The 21,242-nt window shown below is 41.4% G+C and overlaps 1 long non-coding RNA gene across 1 annotated transcript; it reads right to left on the reverse strand.

Annotated features, from left to right (window-relative positions):
- Positions 1-11,711: 11,711 nt before the first annotated feature.
- LOC139045442 (uncharacterized) lies at positions 11,712-19,152 on the reverse strand. Its single transcript, XR_011503759.1, has 3 exons — positions 18,811-19,152; positions 16,721-16,840; positions 11,712-11,926 (listed from the first exon to the last, which is right to left on the reverse strand). It is a non-coding gene; the product is annotated as an uncharacterized lncRNA (long non-coding RNA).
- Positions 19,153-21,242: the final 2,090 nt, after the last annotated feature.

A 21,242-nucleotide genomic window follows, 5' to 3' on the forward strand; every position in this document is an offset into this window, starting at 1 on the left:
GAGACAGCTGCTTGTTATCATTGCATTTCCCAATTCTCAAGCGTTTGGACTATTAAAGTTGCCCAATAGAGCCAAGATTCAGGAACAAGGCAGAGCTTTCATAATATGATGTATGATTAGTTCCATTTTACCAAGAACTGCTTTTTCTCCCCCTGAAACCAAAACTAGCCTTGTAGATGATCTGGGAATTATGTGGAAAGTATTCCTGTGTGTACCATTTTGAAGTAATTATTCCCTTTCCACTTCATCTCGGCTGCCCACAGGAAAACTAGGCAGGCCCGGGAAAAGCTCTCTCTCGTAGAATAAAGCTCAGGATTTGCACCTCTGACCATGAGCCTGTCATTCCTACCCTGAGCTCCTATGCGCCTCAGCTGGCGGGGCGTTGACCCTCTACTTTTGCCTGTCTTTCGCCCTCTCCAGACTGCTCGCTCTCCACCAGTGACCCTGCGGGCTGAGCCCTCTGACAGAACGCTCCCCAGTACCACTTCTGCCTCCCTACCGTGGGGGATGCCCAGCCCCTTCGCCTGGAGCAGGGCGAGTGGGCCCTTCCGGAGAACATCGCACAGATAGAAGCATGGTGGGAGGAGCCTCTGTAACACTCACTACTCACCCGTGTGCCTCGCCTCCATCTCAGTTTCCTACTTGCAAATGCTCCCAATTAGAACTCTTGTGAAATAAACTCATGCTTGCTTTTCCTACCTTAAGTTGGTGATGACCGAGGTCTGGTTGAGGGAAGGTTGACAGGGAAAATAAATAGCCACAATAGAATTATATTCATTAAAAAGTGAAAGGAGGAGAATCAAGAGATTTTAAAAATTGCCCTAATAAGTAAGTAAATCGCTTTAATAAATAATAGTCCTATGTGACATGTAAGAAAGTAAAAAATAATCAAGGACCTTGTATTTCGATAGTAAGCAAAATTGCCTCTTTCACGAAGCGCAGAGTGCAATGTGGAGAGGGGTGATGACTGAGCACAGCGTGGCTACATTGGTTTGAAAGCTGGTAATGCGATAGTAATGAGCCCAGAGGATGCTAGACCCTCGAGGGTTGTCCAGTAATGAAATATGGAGTAAATACGACAGCGCTGACTGCTGCTCCCTACCGGACAGAGACACGTCCGTGCAGGCAGCCATCTGGCAGGCCGTGGCAGGTGGAATCATCAGGCTTCATTATCTGAGCTTTGTGAGAGCCCTAACCAAACACTGCCAGCCCAATCACTCCAAACCACTGCTTTTGTCTAAATCTAAAAACAGGACAATCCCTGGTATGTCCAGTCCATAGACCCTAACGTTTGGTCAGGCAACACCAACTCATTCCAAAGGTGGTGTTTGGGATAGCAAATGACATTGTCCTGTAGAAGGCCATTGTTTGGTGGTGTTTACCTTATTATGCCAGAAAAATAAAGTATCATTTTTGATATTGATAATGAGTCCCATTTTTACTACGTGCCTGGGGGAGAATAAAATAGGAAATCAGAACACATCTGATTCAAAATAGGAAAATAGAAACTCTTCAACTTTCACTGAATGGAAACTAAGAATTTCTTTGGACAAATTAATTTAAAAATAGCCAGCTTTGCCTCTGTATTTTTCTCACAGTGTTGCATACCTATTTTGCATGTTGCTGGTTCCAATAACAGTTAAAACAGAATTTGGGGGCTTTCCAAAGGAGGAACACTCTTTGTTGTTTTCTGTTGAAAGCACATCTTTCTGTCAGCACTCTGACTGCTTTCCGTTGATCTCAAGATAAGAACTGCAACTTAGCGAAGCTGGGAGGCCTTCTAAATGGCCAATAAAACATAATCTTTGGGAATGTTACTTTTAGAAGTTGAGCGCACAGTAGACACAGTAAAAATATTTTCTGATTTTTCACAAAGGACTCTGTGGCCTAGAACTATTGGGATAGGAGTTAAAGCAGTATATCAGTGATCAATGGCAATGTGATCAGGACTCACAGAGAAAGGAATCTTTGCTTCTGTCCTTTGCACCGCGAAGGAGAAGTTCGTGTCTTTGGGACTTTGTGTCTCGCACATAGCGGGTGCTCCATGGACATTTCTTGAATGAATCTACAGCAGAAAATATTTATAATATTCTCTCTGTGGCTTTCCCAGAGGCAATATTTCCTCAGTTCTACTGCCAGAGATGTGAAAATCCTTGTGGTGTGGAATGGAAAGAAGCTGAATGTCACCTCTGCAATTTGGGCAGCGGAAATGAGGGATATACCTAGTGCAAAGAATTGGGCAGAGTGATGTGGAAGTGACTGGTGAGTTGAAACCTCACCATAAGTCCTCCACTTGACTAATTAATCCCCGGATCATCCAGGGGTTTGGGGGGCCCTTTCCCTCCAGGGTGGAATGGAATTGAGATAGTGCTTAGATAGATTCATGATCATCAGATACTTTTGTAGCCACAGCACATGTATGCACAGGATTGGCGTGTTGGGGGAAAATGCATTCATTCCCTTGGGCGTTTGTGGTTTGTTGATAATATTTTAAGACTGTTTCAGTGCAAAATGAATCACCTCGTCAGCTTAGAGTTAAGGCCTCCTCCACACACTGACTCTTAAATCTGGCATTTAGTCTCACGGCAAGAGTCAAGCCGGGTTCAATCAAGCCTGGCAGTGGCGCTGTAGAGCACACCTGTATCGTGCTGAATCTATTACCCTCTCCACACCCGAAGAGAGAGGACTGGGGTGGGTACTTGAGAGATGGTGGGTTTGACAGGACTGTCTTCTGATGTAAAGTATAATCATATTGGTCTGTTTGTAGTGATATTGCTCTGTAGATGGATATTCTACTTTTAGAACACTCTGTAACACAAGCTGTATGTCACAGGTTATTCCGTGATGTTGCTCTGTTATGGGGTGGTACATTGAGATGCACTGAATTTCCTGAGAGTGGGAGTTGAGTGCTGGGGTGTCAGCATATCACCACCAAGTGTCTAAAATAGAACCCACTCTATACTGTCTATCCCTTTATCTTGACCACTTTCTCATATTGTCTATATTTATTGGTTATTGTCCTTCCTCCACACCAGAAAGTAAGGTCTATGAGGGCAGGGAGCCTGTCTACCCGTTCACTGTTGTACTCTGGTGTCTATCTAGGACAGTGTCTAGAACAGCACTTGGCAGATGGCAAGCACTTACAACTTTTGTTGAATTAATAAACAATATATTCTGTGATAATCCTAAATCTGAGAATGGGTCTTTTTGCTTTAATTTCGTTTCTATGTACTGCTTCGACTTGTTTGGCTGGTTGCTCTGATCTAGAGCCATCCATTGGAATCCACTTGTGTGATTTGATTGAATCAGTAGCCCTCTCTTCTTTCCAGTATGGCTTCCAGACAAACAACTCCATCAACATCTCATCCCGCTCGCCGCCAGTGACCTCAGCTTGGCCCAAAGCAAGAGTGCCTGTGCTTTGGCTACCTCTGTCGGATGGAGCGGGTTTTCATCGTGTCTTGCTCTCACCCCTACTCTTGGCTAAGGACCCCCTTTCTTAGTCTCTAACTTATCCCTCCACATTGGTTCTCTTGGCGGGCTTTTCTGTACTCAGGGGTTTCAACAACCACCTAAACATTAATGAAAGTCAGAATAGCACAGTGAGTAAGAACCCGGGCACTGAGTTCATGCAAGCCTGAGTTCAAACCCTAGTGTCCACACTTGCCAGTTTGGGTCCTTGATCAAGTTACTAAATCTCCCTACCACTCAGTTTCCTCATCTGTGAAAATGAGTTGCTGGTAATATCCACCTCATGTAGTGGTATAGAGTAAGTATTCAATAGCCATTGCCTATTAATATTACTAATAATTTATGTGTAGACATTGCCTCTTCAGGCTTACCTATTTGCTGACACCCCACTGGTTTTAAAGTTGAGAATCATCCATCAAAAGGTGAGCAACATTGTCTCCCCGCCCACTAACCTGGGGTTTGCCCACCTGTACATTGCACGGGACAGCAACATGTAAAAAGACATTTTTTGAGAGGGGAGAAAAGTTTGCATCAAAGGAATGCTAGTTTTTATTTAACAAGTAATGATATTTTAAAAATATCAATTTCTACTGTCATCATGATTTCATTAAAAAATATTTTAGTTCCCCCCGAATCTGGAGATGACAAAATCTTGGAATACAGAATGAAAAGTCCTTCTCAAAAAAAGAATATCTAGCAATTCTATAGCACTGTGCCCTCTGGGAACCCACGTCTTGATCTATTACACTGCTTTTGTCTGGTTTTTCCCATTTCACTGGAGACCTGTGAAAATGTAGTACAGACAAGGAGTGGTCCACAGCCTGGCATTTGGGGACCCTTCTCTCCCATGCCAGAACCACCTCAAGTCACCACTTTAAAATCTTCCAGGGGACATTTCTGTAGCCTCCTGTGAACACTCTTCTAATGGTCACTCCTACTCTCAGCCAGAAATTGTCACCTCTCGTGAAGCTTTATGACCCGTATGCTGTAGCTCGTGACTTGTTGTAATTTACTTTAACATATCCTCACTGCCGGTCAAATAATAGATACGTGCATGCGCACCAGACACTTTGCTTGTATAATCTGTATACAGTTGGGACATCCAGGCTATCTTGAATATTCCAGATAAAATTTGTCCACAAATCAGAAAGCTTTTTTCTTTCACACAGAATTGTGAGACTTTTGTCCCCTAGCTGGCTTTACCTATAACGTCCTCACCTCAGAACATCCTGAGGAGGGAAGACATAATCAGATAAAAAGTCAAATAATGCAAGAGATAATAACTGTTCAAGCAACAATATAGAGAGTGTCGCAAGATAGCATATGTTTAATTGCCAAATTAATGGCATTGAAACTCGATGCTTCGGTAGCATCGTGAGTGCTCACTGGTGTTTTGGTGCCTGTGTTGACTTGTGCGTACAACAGCATGTTACCACCTTCCCTACATTTTTCAGACATCTCTCTTCATTTCTATTCTGACTTTCTGGTGCTTGTCTAATTCGTGGTCTTACCAGGAGTCATTCTAACCAATGTCTCCAGCATCTCCCCTTTTTTGCTATCTTGAGTCCTTCCAACTCCTTTGATCAGCCTCTCCACTTCTTAAGTGCTCCTGATACGATGATCTTCTTCAAGGACCTCCTTATGTTTGTCATGTCCTCTATAATTTTTCATGGATTTCCAATTGTTGGCTTACCCAGTGGCCCTTTCACAGATGGTTTTGGGTTACCAAAGGATATTGCCTCTCTCTTTTCCTTGACTAAGCAGCTCTCCCTCACCAGTCAAGCCCTATTATATTTATTCTCTTCTTTCAGATATTGAATCATGGTGATTTTTGATTACCAGCACTATGGCTTTTTTTTTTTAGAACTAAACTAAAATTCTTAGCACTGGCCTAGGAGTCAGAAGACCAAGGCTGAGGTCCTGAAGAGCCCCATACTGGCTAACTTTGAACAAGTCACTGACCCAGTGAAAACCACAGAATAAAATGGTGATTCTAGAAATGGGAACTTTTGAAAGTTTTATTACTTGATGAAATAAAAAATGGGCAACTCTATGAGGTAGTCTTTGTACCTAACAACAACAACAAAACTTGTCTTCTGAAATGTTGCTGATCCATGCTATCCACACGTCTGACAACCCTTAGATCATTTGGCATGGTGGGAGAGGTGGGTGGGGAGACAATGTAGCTCGGCTTTTACCAGATAACAGTTAGCTTTAAATCCAGTGGGGCCTGGGAGAGATGGATCTGGAGAGTCAGTGAATGGCTAAGCCTGGAGAGGCATGTTTAGACACAAACTGTTAATTACGTTAATAGGTAAATTGTTGAGTACAAATTGATATGTCAACAAATGAGATGATTGCACTTTGTAACCTCCGAGCTTTACGTAAGTCAGTCAGTTCTACTACTGTTCTGCAGCTGATAACATCCTACTAAGGTTTCAGTTGAGTGCCTAGTGCTTTTAGACAAGCAATAGAAGAGGAGTAACAGCATCTGGGTCAAGTCATTGCCTCACGCTGAGCCATAGTGGAGGGCTCTTCTCTGGAATTTTGAATTTTTATCTGAAAAATAGGGGCTCTTTTTCTGGCTTCAAAAATTTAATGATAGCTACTATGAACAGTTGCACACCAACACATTAGACAACCTAGAAGAAATGGATAAATTCCTAGAAACATACAACATACCAAGACTGAGTCATGAAGGAACAGAAAATATGAACAGATCAATTACTAGTAAGGACATTGAATCAATAGTAAAAAAAAAAACCCTCAACAAACAAAATTTCAGGACCAGATGGCTTCACCAGTGAATTCCTCCAAACATTTAAAGAAGAATTAATACCAATACTTCTTAAACTCTTCCAAAATCTAGAGAGGAGGGAACACCTCCAAACCCATTTTATGAGGCCTGCATTATCCTGATACCAAAACCAAAGATACTACAAGAAAATTAGAGGCCAATATCCCTGATGAACATAGATGCAAAAATCCTCAACAAAATATTAGCAAATCAAATTCAATAATGCATTAAAAGGATCACACACTATGATCAAGTGGGATTTATTCTAGAGATGCAAAGATGGTTCAACATTTTCAAATCAATCAATGATATATACCTCATTAACGAAAAGAAGGACAAAAATTTCAAGATCATCTCAATAGATGCAGAAAAAACCTTTGACAAAATTCAACAACTATTTGCAATAAAAACTCTCAACAAACTGGGTAGAGAGGGACTATAACTCAACATAATAAAGGCCATATATGACAAGCCCATAGCTAACATCATACTCATTGGTGAAAAGCTGAAACCTTTTCCTCTAAGGTCAGGAACAAGACAAGGATGCCCACTCTCACCATTTTTATTTAACATAGTACTGGAAGTTCTAGCCAGAGCAATTAGACAAGAAAAAGAAATAAAATCAGAAAGAAAGAAGTAAAAGTGTCTCTATTTGCAGATGACGTAATATTATATGTAGAAAACCCTAAAGACTCCTCCAAAACATTGTTAGAACTAATAAACAAATTCGGTAAAGTTGCAGGATATAAAATCAATATATAAAAATTTGCTGTATTTCTGTATATTAACAATGAGCTATCTGAAAGAGAAATTAAGAAAATAATCTCATTTACAATTTCATCAAAAATAATAAAATACCTAGAAATAAATTTAACTTTGGAGGAAAACTATAAGAATTGATGAAAGAAATTGAAGGTGGCACAAATAAATGGAAAGATACTCCATACTCATGCATTGGAAGAATTGCTATTGCTAAAATGTCCAGACTACCTAAAGAAATATGCAGATTTAATGCAATCCTTATCAAAATTCCAATGGCCATTTTTCAAAGAAATAGAAAAAACAATCCTAAAATTTGTATGGAAATTCGAAAGACCCCAAATAGCCAAAGCAATCTCAAGAAAGAAGGGCAAAGCTGGAAGCATCACATTTCCTGCTTTCAAAGTATATTACAAAGCTATAGACATCAAAATAGTGTGGTATTGGCATAAAAATGGACACATAGATCAATGGAACAGAATAGAGAGCCCAGAAGTAAATGCATGCATATATGGTCAATTAATTTATGACAAAGGAGACAAGAATATACAACGGGGAAAGGATAGTCTCTTCAACGATTGGTATTGGGAAACTGGACAGCCACATGGGAAAGAATGAAACTGGACTCCTATCTTACCACATACACAAAAATCAACTCAAAATGGACTAAAGATGTGACTGTAAGACATAAAACTCCCAGAGGAAGACATAGGAGGTAATCTCCTTGACATTGGTCTTGGTGATTGATTTTTTTGGATTTGACACCAAAAGCAAAGGCAACAAAAGCAAAAATAAACAAGTGGGACTACATCAAACTAAAAAGCTTTGCACAGCAAAGGAAATCGCCCACAAAAGGAAAAGGTAACTTACTGAATGGAGAAAATATTTGCAAATTATATATCTGATAAGAAGTTAATATCCAAAATATATAAAGTAATCATACGACTCAGTAGCAGTAAAACCCCAAACAATCTGATTAAACAGTTGGCAGAGGGACTGAATAGCCATTTTTTTTTTTTCAAAAGAAGGCATACACATGCTTAACAGGCACATGAAACGGTGGTCAACATCATCAATCATCAGGGAAATGCAAATCAAAACCACAATGAGATATCACTTTGCACCTGTTAGAATGGTTGTCATTAAAAAGACAAGAGGTAAATGTTGGTGAAAGGATAGAGAAAAGGGAACCCTTGTGCACTGTTGATGGGAGTATAAATTGATGCAGCCACTGTGGAAAACAGTATGGAGATTCCTCAAAAAATTAAAAATAGAACTACAGCATAATCCAGCAATTCTACTTCTGGGCATACATCCAAGGGAAATGAAAACAAGGTATCAAAGAGATGTCTGCACTTCCGTGTTCACTGCAGCATTATTCACAACAGCCAAAATATAGAGACAACTTAAATGTCCATCGATGGATGAACAGATAAAGAAGACGTGGTATATTTACATACACAATGGAAATTATTCAGCCATGAGGGAGAAGGAAATGATGACCTTGAGGGTGTTATGCTAAGTGAAATAAGCTAGACAGAGAAAGACAAATACTGCATGGTATCACTTACATGTGGAATCTCAAGAAAGAAAAAGGCAAACTCATAGAAAGAGAGAGTAGAAAAGTGGTTGCCAAGGGCTGGTCGGGGGGGGGGGACGAATAGGGAGAGGCTGGTCAAAGGGTACAAACTTTCAGCTGTGAGATGAGCACGGTCTGAGGATCTGATGTGAAACATGGTGACTGTAGTAGATAACACTGTGTTGTATGGTTGAAGTTTGCTGAGAGAGAAGGACTTAAATGTTCTCAGCAAAAAAATGAATAAATAAGTATGTGAGGTGATGGACATGTTAATTAACTAGATGAGAGGAATCCTTTCACAGTGAATATGTATATCAAGTCACCACGATGTACACTTGAAATATCTTACTATCTTATATGTCAGTTATACCGCAATAAAGCTGGAATTTTAAAAAAATTGATATCAATCACAATTAATTTTCAAATGTTTTAATCCATTGTCTTCAATGAAAACCTATAAAATATTTGCTGCTCTTCCTCTGTTAAAATCTCTAGTCTGGCATCACTTTTATTTATTTCAATATTTTATTTAAACACCATCCATGATATCCTTTTGCCAATGAAATGATAAATAATATAAATGTACTTTTCAGGAATTTTATTTCAATAATGGCAATTTAGCAATATTGTAATACTGGTAGTATCTGTGTTGTGTACCATTGGTCAGCTGTACAAGTGGATATTCTTTCTCATTTCAAGAATAGAGATTTAGTATTTCAGGGAGATAAGGGTTCAATGCTTTGTATGTATAACATCAGATTGATTATCTGTAGCTAAGGAGCCAAATGTTGGGGGGCGGGGAATCAAACAAATTTGTTTGATATTATTTATGTACAAATATATGTAGAAGTTTTTTAAAGAAAAGAACACCGTTGTAGCTTTCAAATTCATGGATGACTGCCCCCAAGTGATACTGGTCATGAATATAAATAAACTCGAAGAGACCATTTTGGTCCATAATGAACCCAAGGGTAGCCAGATGAAACGTGAACAATTGAGTCTCACATCCACATGTATTGTCTGGTCAATGACAAACACAGGCACATTTTAAATATTCAAGATATGTAGAGAATTGGGGTTATCCAGTTAAACATTAGGATTGATTGATCTCTTTTTATTTTTCTTGCGAGTAATCAACTTGCCCTAGACGTAATCAATAAGCAATTTACAGGGAAACAAAATCACTCTTTTCAACCATATTCATACTCCTGAGAACTGTGCCTGGGTGAACAACGTTGGAAAAAGAGTCAAACTTAGGATAGAAACTTAGGCTGAGTTCTGGCCCCATATTTTCCAAGTACTAACTGTATGTCTTTAGACAAAATGCTTTCTTCTTCGTGCGTCAGTTTTTCCAAGTGTATGGACTTTTAATGAATGCGATCTTGCTGAAACCTACATTGAGTGCGTCACTACTCTGCTTAGAACCCTCTACTGGATTTCACTTGAGTAAAGATCACGTCTTTCAATAGCCTTCGAGCCTGTGGATCTGGCTCCCCGTCTCCCCTGTGACTCCACTCTCACTGCTTCTCGCTTGCTCACTCATCCAGCCGCACCGGCCTCAACGCAGCAAGCACGCTCCCTCCTTCTTTCCCCCAGTTACTCCTGTGGTCACTTCCTTTCTTCCTTAAATCTTTACTTCCATGTCACCTTCTCAGTGAAGCAATCTTGTCTCAACACTCCTTATGCCCATCTCTGCTCAACTCTTTCCTTGGCACTGTAGTCATCCACACACTGCACACGTTCCTGGCTTGTCTTGTCTATTGTCTGGCTCCCCTCATAGGATGAACGCTCCACAGGGACAGGGACTTTTGTCTGTTTTCTTCCCTGCTGCATCTCCAGCACCTAGAACCACACCTGGAACATCAAAGGCACTTCACAAATATCTGTTGTGATATGTATTTCCTGAGCAAATGTGGCTTTCTGTACATCATACTGCCTTCTGAAGATCCAAAGGTGAATATGATTGCAATCCTAATCCTTAGAGAGGCCACAGTCTGCAGATGTGAGGCAACTCTTGCCAACAGCTGGGTAAGTTTAATCAGATAAATACCTACACGGAGTATTGGTCACATGGAGGTCGGAGCATTGAACTTTTATAGAGACGGGAAGGTTTCATGAAGGAAAGGATGTCCAAACTGAGATGTGAGCATTCCATCAATTAGATGAAGCCAGAAGTACTAAGGGGAGAAAAAGTTCAAGGATAAATACATTTCCTACTCATAGAATTTTAAAAATTATAATAAATAGTGTGTACGGAAGTGTTTTGCAAACTAATGCAATAATATAGTGTATGTATTATCATTATTTACCTGGTTAAGTTTTCTTTTCCCATTGGCATCATCTCACAGGATATTCCATGATACAACTTTATGGCAAAAGGTAATCATACATATTGGAATTTTACTGGAATAGATAATCAAAATGGAGATATTCATATTGGTCTAAGATATATGAAGTGTTCAGCATGCCTAAGCACTTTTTAGACCTGTTTTTTAGTAGTTAAATCTGTTACCTCTAATTTCTCAGGCTGAGTACAAATTAAGTAGGACACTGAAAAAATTAGTCTTAAAATAAGCCATGCTATATTTCTCAAGTGTACAAACTGTTAATTAGAACTGGGAAGTGAACAGAAGGGACTTAAAGACCTTTAATTTCAAATTGAAGCTGAAACTGGACCATGCTTGGCACTGGCATTAAAAAGGAGCAGAGAATTATGGGGACTGAAACGGAAGTTGAGAATTTCTGAACTATGGAAATAATTTTGATTTAAAATTTTTACATTCATTGATTGAAATGTGTATTTTGCCTTTTCATTTCAGTAGGCAATTTCGCATATTTTAGAATAAAAATAACTTTGTAAAAGACATGAGAAATGATTTATTTTTGTCTTTTTACCTTTCCTTTAATTTATATTTTTATAATACACTCAAACTTTGCACACTTTAATATGGATTGTGTTTTGTTTTTCAATCATTAGATCAGGGGTCGGCAGCTTATGTCCTACAGACCAAATCGGCCCTGTTTTTGTACAGTCTGCCTGCTAAGACTCTTTTTGTACATTTTGAAATAGCTGGGAAAAAATCAAAAGGACAATAATATTGTGGCAAGTGAAAATAACATGAAATTCTGATTGTAATGTCCATAAACAAAGTTTTCTTGTGACCCAGCCTCACTCGTGGGTCACGTGCTGCTGCGGCTGCTTTCCCACTTCAGTGGCAGAGGACGGTGGCTCCAGAGTTCCCAAGGCCCACAGTGCTGAAAAGAGTTACTATTTGTCTTCTACAGAAAAGTTTGCTGGCTCCTCCGTTCAATCACTACTGTCGCTAGAACACAAATTATGTGAAAACGTTGATTATAATAACTAGTATATCTGCAAGAAAAATAACATTTATATTTTAAATAAGTAAGTGTGTCAATCATTTATTGTTTAATTTTATTACTCTTCTAAATATCACTGGCCCATTAACAGAACATATAAAAACCACAGCTTTACACTATCTTTTGAATTTTTGTATTTTCAATACGTGTTTGTCAATGGAGCAGGAATGAACATATTTTATTTAACAGTTCGCTGACGTGATTTATAATGTCAAGTGTTTAGATGTGTGGCTGGGGGACTCCGTTTGAACTCTGGCCCCCAGCTCTGCAATGTTAGGGGAGCTGAGGAACAGCAGACACAGAGAAGCTGAGAGGGTCGGGGAGGTGAGCAGCCTGAGTATGTAGCTCCACATTTCCATTGGGCAGCATTGGCATAGAAGGACAGAATGAGTGCCATCAGGGAGCTCACGTTTTAGGCAGACAGATAGGTAAGCAAACATGGCAGATGACAAATATAAATATGGCCGCTTTGGCAGCCTCTAAGCAAGATGCCTGGATCAGCCCGGGAGGGTCACAGGAGCCTGCAGCAGGAGGCGATGCCTAGAACGAATCTCCAAGGGTGAGCAGGAGACAACCTTCGGTCGGGAGACATCCCAGGTAGAGAACACACATGGCAAATGCACAGCCATTTGAAATAGCTTATCGTGTTTGGGAAACTATTAATAGTTGGGTATATTTAAAACTAGGGTGGGTTGGTGGGAACGAAGGAAGTAAAGCTAGAGAGGTAGACAGGGGCCACTTAGGAAGGGCTTTGAAAGTCAGGCATTATGGAAAGTTTGGAGGAAATCTGCATCTGGTCTCATGTCTAAAAATGTGCCATCTTCCAATCATGTTGAAAAAGCACTTGAAAACTTTGGAGTGAATCTTCTTCGAAGCAGCCTCATCTGAATTCTAGAAATAATATTAATTGTTCCTTTGCATTTGATCCATGAAGCAACTCACTCATAGCTAGCCAACCAGAAGAGAGTGTCCATAATATTATTGTGTGCTGTATAAAATATAAATGATGCTGAAAAGCCAAAAGACCCTGTCAGATAACAGAGAATATGGTTTTCTGAAGGATGCAAAAATTACGTAGACAAAGGCTACTTCCTTCGGTTGTAATTCACCAATTATTTATGCAAAAAGCAAGTAATATTCCACTGTCCAGGAGACACTGCAGCTTTTCATGCTTTATGCAATCTTCATGAGAAAGAGACAAAGCCAAGACCTTCTCTCCCTTCATGCCTGTCCTACTCCAGTGAGCATGTCAAGATTCTTGGTCTCATTCCACCTCTGGACGAGTGCTCCGCAGCTGATGGACCTGGACATCCACCGTCTCTGCATCAGTGGCCCCAATTTTAGACTCCACATTGAAATTGCTCATTGAGAGGAGCACACTGTTTAAGAAGTCAGGAAAGCACACAAGCTTCCATTGAAAGGGCTGGCTTGGACCCTCACGATTATAGTTTTTAGATGTGGTATCTGATTAATGTCATGAGCTTAGAGATTCTCTTCACAGGCTAACTACTCCATTGTAGTATCAAAGTTGAATTTTCAAAGGTGGTTGAACTTTTCAATTTTCACTTTGGTCTTTTTCAATTCTTTAATTCTTTTGAACCAAAAAGTAGTCTTGATTGCTAGGGGTTGGAGGTAAATTAATTAATTGTTCAGCTGGATTGTGGAAAGTGACATGAATAGTTCTGAAAGCCAGGCACTCTCATTGACACAAATAGTCCATTTTCTGTACGCTCCTGCCAATTTGCCTGGTTTCCAACCAAAAGTAGCTGGACATTCAGCCTGTCCCCAGAGAGCCTGGAGTCTGACCTCGGTCCTCATTTCCTAAAGAAGAGCATGGCTGACGCCCTTTCTTCCAAGTGCTTTCCTCATGGTCAGACCCTCAGTTTGTAGGTTCACCTCAGTCAAGGACTTCCTGCTGACTTTTTCCTTTTGCGGATGATTCGCTGTAGATTACAGACCTGTGTCCTAAAGGCATTGGGGAAATAAAGTCAAGTAGGAAGACTAGACAGTCCTGAATGCTGCTTTGTGCAGGCTGGCTGTCAGCTGCCGGCCCAGTGCTCTGTGTTCTCAGTCATTTCATGCTGAGTAGCTGGAAGAAGTGACTGCTTCTTAAGTAATTGAAGAACGATGCCTCTCCTGGGGATGGTGAGTCTCTTACTCTGGAGCCAATTTTATCTTTTCATCTGGAACTATATAAGGCAAAAGGAACGTGTGTTCTTAGCCTCTCATCATTCCGTGGTATTCAAGCATTTTTCTAAAAAGTGTATTGTATTAACAAGTCTGCTTCCTAAGAGAAATCTTATTGATTTAGAATTTATAAACCAAAGAAAGGGCTGTATGAGGCACAGAGGCAGTATAAGAGAGGAATGGTAGGAGTGACCAAGCCGCCCAGACTCCAGGAAGATGAGCACACGCGTGCCTTCCGTTCCGCTCCATCGGGCCCTGCCTCTGTCAGTTTGCTGCAAGGCCTGTCGGCCGGGTGGGGTGTGCAGCAGAGAGCGCGGTGGCTTCGGCAGCGATTCAGAGCTTAGGAAGGCAGAATCAATGACCACGGCATTCACTCTTGGAAAACAGGACCCATCACTAACAATGAAAACTCTTCAAAGGCACAAGTATTTTCTTAGGTGACATTGGGCTGAACAAACTGCCTTCGGCAGCGCCACACGTCTGCGTTATGCTGACCTGTTTTGCCGTAGTTAGGAGAGCAGCAGAGCCAATACTGAAGGTTCGTCTCAGGAATTGTGGGTCATCAGTAATTCGCTCTGTACAGCTGAGGTTGCTGAGCTTCGCCACCTCGGCCAGCCAGTTCCCGCCCTAATAAGGTGGCAGGTAAAAGTACCTGGACAAAAAGAATAATTCTTCCTGGCATGGTGATGTTCATTTTCAGGAACACTTTCCTGGAGGTACAATATCAAACACGTAATTGACTCCTGGGGTGGTTGTTTTTGTTGTTTGTTTTGAGCTTTCAAAATATGTGGGAGCCATTACGTGTAATCGCTGAGCAATCCCACAGACAACGGCTCTCGAGTAGGAAGGGGTAGTGGACTTGCACCCGTCTATTGTGAGTGCCCTGACCGGGGTCGGGTGGCAGGGCGCGTGAGAGCACCCTCTTTCCTGTGTGGGCTCACTTCACTCTGAGCTCCCGGTACGGTGCTCTCAGGCAGCCTCTGAGCTCCCTCAGGCAGGAAGGCGGGCGGTGGAAGCTGGATCTGCTCACCGTCCTCTGTTGTTATCACCCAGACGCAGCCTCCAGTGAAGGCCTGGTATCTGAGAAGTCCGCCTCCAAAGTCACAGTGGCAATTAATAATGTCCACACCTAAAACAAAATTCCTACCACCGCTCTTGCTAGTAATAGAAGATCCTTCCTGTTTCCTCCATAAATTAGTCTATAACTGTCTCTGCTTCTCTTTTGAGTGAAAGGATTTTAATTACACGATGCTCAGGAGCACAAAGCTTCGGCTCGTGGGTAAAGACAATGGAAGCTCACGAGAAAAGCACATTAAACCTTCATCGAGGTTGTTTACACATTTGTAACGGTGGCTGTGGTCGCCTCTGATAGCAAGGACAATAAATCAAAACCTTAGGATGTTCTTTTCATTAGCCAATGATTTTATAGCTGGTGGTGGCTTTTTAGCTATCCGTGCGTAAAATGCAGTGAGATAATTTGTAATTACTGAAAATAACTAGTTTTAATTCCCCCCACGGATATTTATGGCCTTCATATTATTTGAAAGATTCAAGTCGGCTTCGAAATAGAGCATCAGTGATCCCCTGACCATCAGCACAGCCCACTGTGCACACTGGGAACGTCCCCAGGCTTCTTCCCCAGCCCTTTACTGGGGTTCCATCACTCCTGTGACCAGAGTATGGCCACCATGTGGTGCTCCTGATTCCAAACAGATGACAAAAAGAAAAGTCACCTGGTCCCCTGGGGAAGAGATGGGATAGGAAGAAGAAATAAAGTGTGAGATGAAATGGGGAGAGAGCTCTCTGGGAAAGCAGGCGAGATCAGCGTTCTCATCCTAGCTGTACCACGTACCAGGTGTGTGAACTAATCTCTCCCAGCCTTGGTTTCCTCATCTGTAAAATGGGAGTGGTAATATCTGCCTTGTTCAGAGAACCAGTGAGAGGATGTTGATAAATAAATGAAAAGCAATGGGATATATTGGAGTATATGAGGAAGCCATTTGGTGTAAACCTAATTCAGCCTGACCTTGTTTTTCCAAAAGGGCCTGACGTGGCCTGCTGAGCATGCATTGTACATCTGCTTTCAATGTTTACTACGCCCCAAAGACAAGAATGATGCCCCTAAAGATAGGGATGCAGTTTCCCCCCATATCCGCATTTCTTTAAGGATAAGCATCTCTTCCTGGGAACTAAGGATGAGTTACTGACCTGCTGTGCTCACCTTGTGACCACCGACCTGCTGTGCCAGCTAAGCATCTCCTGACAGTAGTAAAACAGACACTCCTGCCTACGTGGTGTATGCACTTTGTTCCAAGATGGTATAGAACCACTCTGTACACCCCACTTCTTTGATGCCCTTCCTTCCTTCCCTGAAGAAGGCAGGCCCCAGGCTACAGTCCTCAAAGCTGGCTTAGAATAAACTCACCTCAATTTTGACTTGTAGATTGACTATTGATTATTTGTGTCAACAATGTCTATGACAGTGCTGTGCACAGTTGCTGGCTCAGGGGAGGGCAGTCAGTAAGTCTAGACTCCTCCATTCGTTCGCTTACCAGTAGCAGTGCAGAGACTGGTCGGATTTCTCCTCATCTCTTCCAGGAGAACTGGAGGAAAAGTCAAGACTGCTGGGCCATCTGAAGTCCCCAGATATCATAGCGTCTTCTTTTTTGTTTCTAGCAGGGAATCACAAATGAAATTTTGCATTTCAGAACCCTTGTTTGATGCCTAGCATATGGATTTAATTTATAATTTGAACTCAATCCCAGTCAAACCAGTCAACGATAGAGAAAATACGGCAGAAAGGAAAGTTTTAAAAACCATGCACATCTAGTTTGAAATACCAAGTCAAGTTTTCTTGAGTGTCAGAGGTTTCCGGAAATATTTGCAAAGATCTTTCATTAAAAAATGTTGTGACTATTAGAGATAGGCAGTCCCGAATCCCAAGGGGGTGGGTGACAGCACAAATCCCATTTGCAAGTGGGACTTGGGTGGGACCATCTTCCTCCCTTCCAGCCCTGGCAGTCTCATCACCACATCAGGAAGCGGCAGTCGGTTGCCTATCTGCCATCGGTTGTTGATGTGCTTAATGTGACGCATTTTCAATTTGTGTATCTCCTTTTCATCCAGGCAACTAGTGATATATAGGTTGCCAAAACTCCGACATGACGTGGTCGGATACAGCTTCCTTATTTTTTCAAATAAAACTTGTTGTTAGTGCCCTCGAGTTGATTCCAACTCCTAGCGCCCCCGTGCACAGCAGAGCGGAACCCTGCCCGGTCTCTCTGCGCCATCCTCCCATCTTCCAGCGCTGTATCAGACAATCCTCCGCGGCTGTTCACAGGCCAATTTCCCAGAAGCGGGTGGCCAGGTCCTTCTTCCTAGTCTGTCTCAGTCTGGAAGCTCCAGTGAAACCTGTCCACCACGGGTGACCCTGCTGGTATTTGAAATAATAGTGGCAGAGCTTTCAGCAACATGCAGCTGCTACAGTATGACAACCTACAGATGGGTGGTGTGGGTCCCTGACAAGGAAAGGAACCCAGGTCGCAGCAGGGAGAGCCCCGAATGCTAACTGCCAGACCACCAGGGCTGGCTTTTAATAAAATATAGAGGATTAATTCTGCTCTGAGGCTGCCATAGATGTCACTGTGATATCATTGCTATTATTACTCTTATAGTCATGCTTAGCACTTATTAATATATTAATACCAATATTAAAACATAATATCTTTATATAACAGTATTTAATAGTAGTCATTAACACTTGTATATTAGATATCATGATAATATCTCTATTTGCTTGGTGCCGACCAGGTGCCAGGCTTTATATACCTTGTTTTAAATCCTCACAACATCCAAGCAAGATCGAAATCGTTGTCTTGAGCTTACAAATAAGGAAAGTGCATGAGGCTCAGCTGGGTTTAACATTTTTAACTCCTTTGCTAGTAATTTTCAAAGCTCCGATTCAAATACGGTCTGATCTGACTCCAAAACAAAAGCCGCTTGCACACACCCAGCTGCATCTCCTCCTTGGAAAGCGGACCGCACTCTAGTAAAGATGTGCTGTGTATGGAACAACACTATCCACAGCACTTCGTAACACCGCTTGAACAGCAGTTGCTGTTTCAGTCTGTTAACGTTATAAACGTGCCAAATAAGTGTCACTTTCATGTGGGCAAATTTTAACTACCTCATGAACTACACTTACAAGGAGATGCCTAATTCACTACAAGTTGTTGATAAGTGCTCTTGAGCGAGGTGAATCGCTTAGGGCAGTTTATTTTCACAGTTGCATGAGGGCTGGATTAGTAAAATACAGACAGAATTTCAAGCCAGCTCAGCTGGCACAAGGCGGACACAGTGCATATGAGTGGTAAGGCAGCTGACCTTTCAACTTAAAGAGCCCTGATTCCTGTTTACAACCCTAATGCTGATAGCACTGTCTTGCATTCTGCAAGACCAACTTTTTAGTGAATTTAAAGCTTTTTCTTTTAGAAAGCTTGAAAAAAACTTATTTACTAAAGGTTTGCTTTCTTTCTAATTTTTTTTTTACCATAGATAGTTTAGGCAAAAAAACTTAAAGCCATTCTCAACACCTTTGTCTTACGTCCCATGCTGAGCCCATCCAGAAACCCCGCTGGCTTACCTTAACAACACATTGAGAACCCAACACTTCCTGCCAGCTCTGCAGCTGTACTCTGGTCTGAGCCGCCATCCTTTCTTGCGTAGACTTCTGTAATAACTGGTCTCCTTACTTCATCCCTGTCCCCACAGTCTGTTCTCAACACAACAGCCAGATGATCCTTTTAGAGCCTTAGCCAGCAGGTTTTAGCTCTTACCCTGCTCCCTGGGTTAACCCTCTGCTCTAACCCTCCATTGGCTCCCTTTCTAACTCAGGGCAAAAGCCTACATGACCTACAGGATCTTCCTCCCCTCCACTGCCTTGCTGACTCTTTTTCTAGCCGACCTCCTGCTCCTCTACTCAGCACCTGGCATCCTTGCTGTTCTCAGGCATACTCCAGCTTCAGGCCTTGGCATTCATTGCTCCATCTGTCCGGAAGACTCTTCCCCAAATATCTGTCTGGTCCATGACCTCACCTCTTTCAAGTGTTGACTCAGAGCTCACCTCTCAGTGGGGCTGACCATCCATCTTATTCATTAAGCAACCTGGCCCTTCACCCTGTTCCATCACTTCATTTTCATGAAGCACTTGTCACCTCATTTATTACGCCCATTGTCTGACTCTGCCGGCTGGAACGCAGGCCACGGGAGAACAACAACCTTTGCTTCATTCACTGACCTATCTCAAGGGCCTAGAAAAGTGCTGGCACGTGGTAGGTGTTCAGAAAATGCCTGCAGAGTATTGAATAAATAAAGGTGAGGTGCCAGCATAAAGAGAGAAAATAATGGTTCTACCTGATGTTTCAGCATTTGGCAGATATTTTGCAAACATAATGTATGCTTATGCAAGTGGATAATTTCATGTTAGATGAAGGTGGCAATTGACTGACATTTTGGACTATAGCGACACTAGAATCACTGCCTGGTCTCAGACACAAGTGATCATTCAGGGAATATAACAGACCTTTGGCTCTTTCTAGAATGCAGAGGGCTGACCTTCTGGCTCTGCACCTGGGAAGCTTCCTGCTCTCTGAAGGTTAAATGATGTTCAAGACAAACAGTGACTTTTGTCTTTGCTCCCCCTTCTACTTCTTGCTGCCTGGGCAGCAACAGCTGTCCAAAGCAACAGGAGCATGAAACGACCAATCCTAACATCAGCAGGTGTTATAAATACTCCTTAATAGAGAAATAGTCACAGGGGCATGCAAAAGAGATGAGAAAATCAAGAAAAAATTTAGTCATAGATCCATACTAGAAGATCATCCATAAAAACAGTAATAAGAGGGTCACCATCTATAGCTAGCCAGTTATAAAAGATAAAAGCAAGCAGCAGTAACAACAAACCCTACTAAGGAGTTTACATATAATGCCTACAGTTAGATTTGCTTTTCTTTTCGTTTTATCAAGTTGAGCCAATCAGTTTGACAAAATCGACCCAATATTCATAAATATGTGCCCATATTGACTATATTCTATGTGCTTCCAAAAGAGAGTCAAAACAAACACAAAAGGGGAGCAGATTACTTTCAAAGATCTTGATTCATCAAATCAAAAAATAAAGAAAATCAAAGGAAAAAAGTAAAAGACAAGAAATAACAGAGGCTTCAGGATTATTATTTTTTAAGAAATTAAGTATAAGTAATTGAACTTTTTAAAAGCATGAAAATTAAATCACAGAGGGTAGATGTAGGAATATACTTTTTAAAACAATATTTCAGGCTATTTAACATAACATCTAGGCGTCAGTTAGCATATGCTAGGCTATGCTGCAGTAACAAATAATCTCAAAGTCCCAGTGGTATAATACAATATAAGTGTACTTCTTGCTCATGCTGTGCATTCAGTATGGTTTGAGAGTTGCTTCTGCCTCTAATTGATCAGTTTTAAGCCCAGGCTGACAGATTTCACCATCTTTCAGGCCTTGTCCATAGCTTTTTGGTTACTACAGCTAGGGAGACAGAGTTTAGAGAGCTGACTTCTAGTAACTAAATGCTTTGGCCCAGAAGTGACTCACATTACTTCTAGTCACCACTTTTTTTTGGCCAGAATAAGTCACATAACCATACCTACCTTCAAAGGAGCAGGAACCTTAATCTTCTGTGTATGAAAAATAGAGAAGAACTGAGTAGAGGTGAACATAAGTGATAACATTACAACTTAGATCTAACCTACTTGGCAATGAAGGAGAAAAAGGAAAGTGTTTAAACAGCTCTCTTTGCCTGAGAGAAGATCGTGCCAGTTCATTAAGAGAGAAAAGCTTTACCCACATCACCCCTCACTGTGTTGGACTTGGCCCTTTTCCCAAAAAAGTGCTCTATGTTTTATTTATGGACGTCTCATATCAATCTTTGACAAAAGTGCCAAGGAACTGTGTTAATTTATAGTTTTGTAACGTCCATTTTATTGAAGAGACAGATAATCCAGATATAGAGAATTCTAGTACACTGTTCCAGAGTA

Source organism: Equus asinus, chromosome 5 (genome assembly GCF_041296235.1).
Source record: "Equus asinus isolate D_3611 breed Donkey chromosome 5, EquAss-T2T_v2, whole genome shotgun sequence".
Taxonomy (NCBI): domain Eukaryota; kingdom Metazoa; phylum Chordata; class Mammalia; order Perissodactyla; family Equidae; genus Equus; species Equus asinus.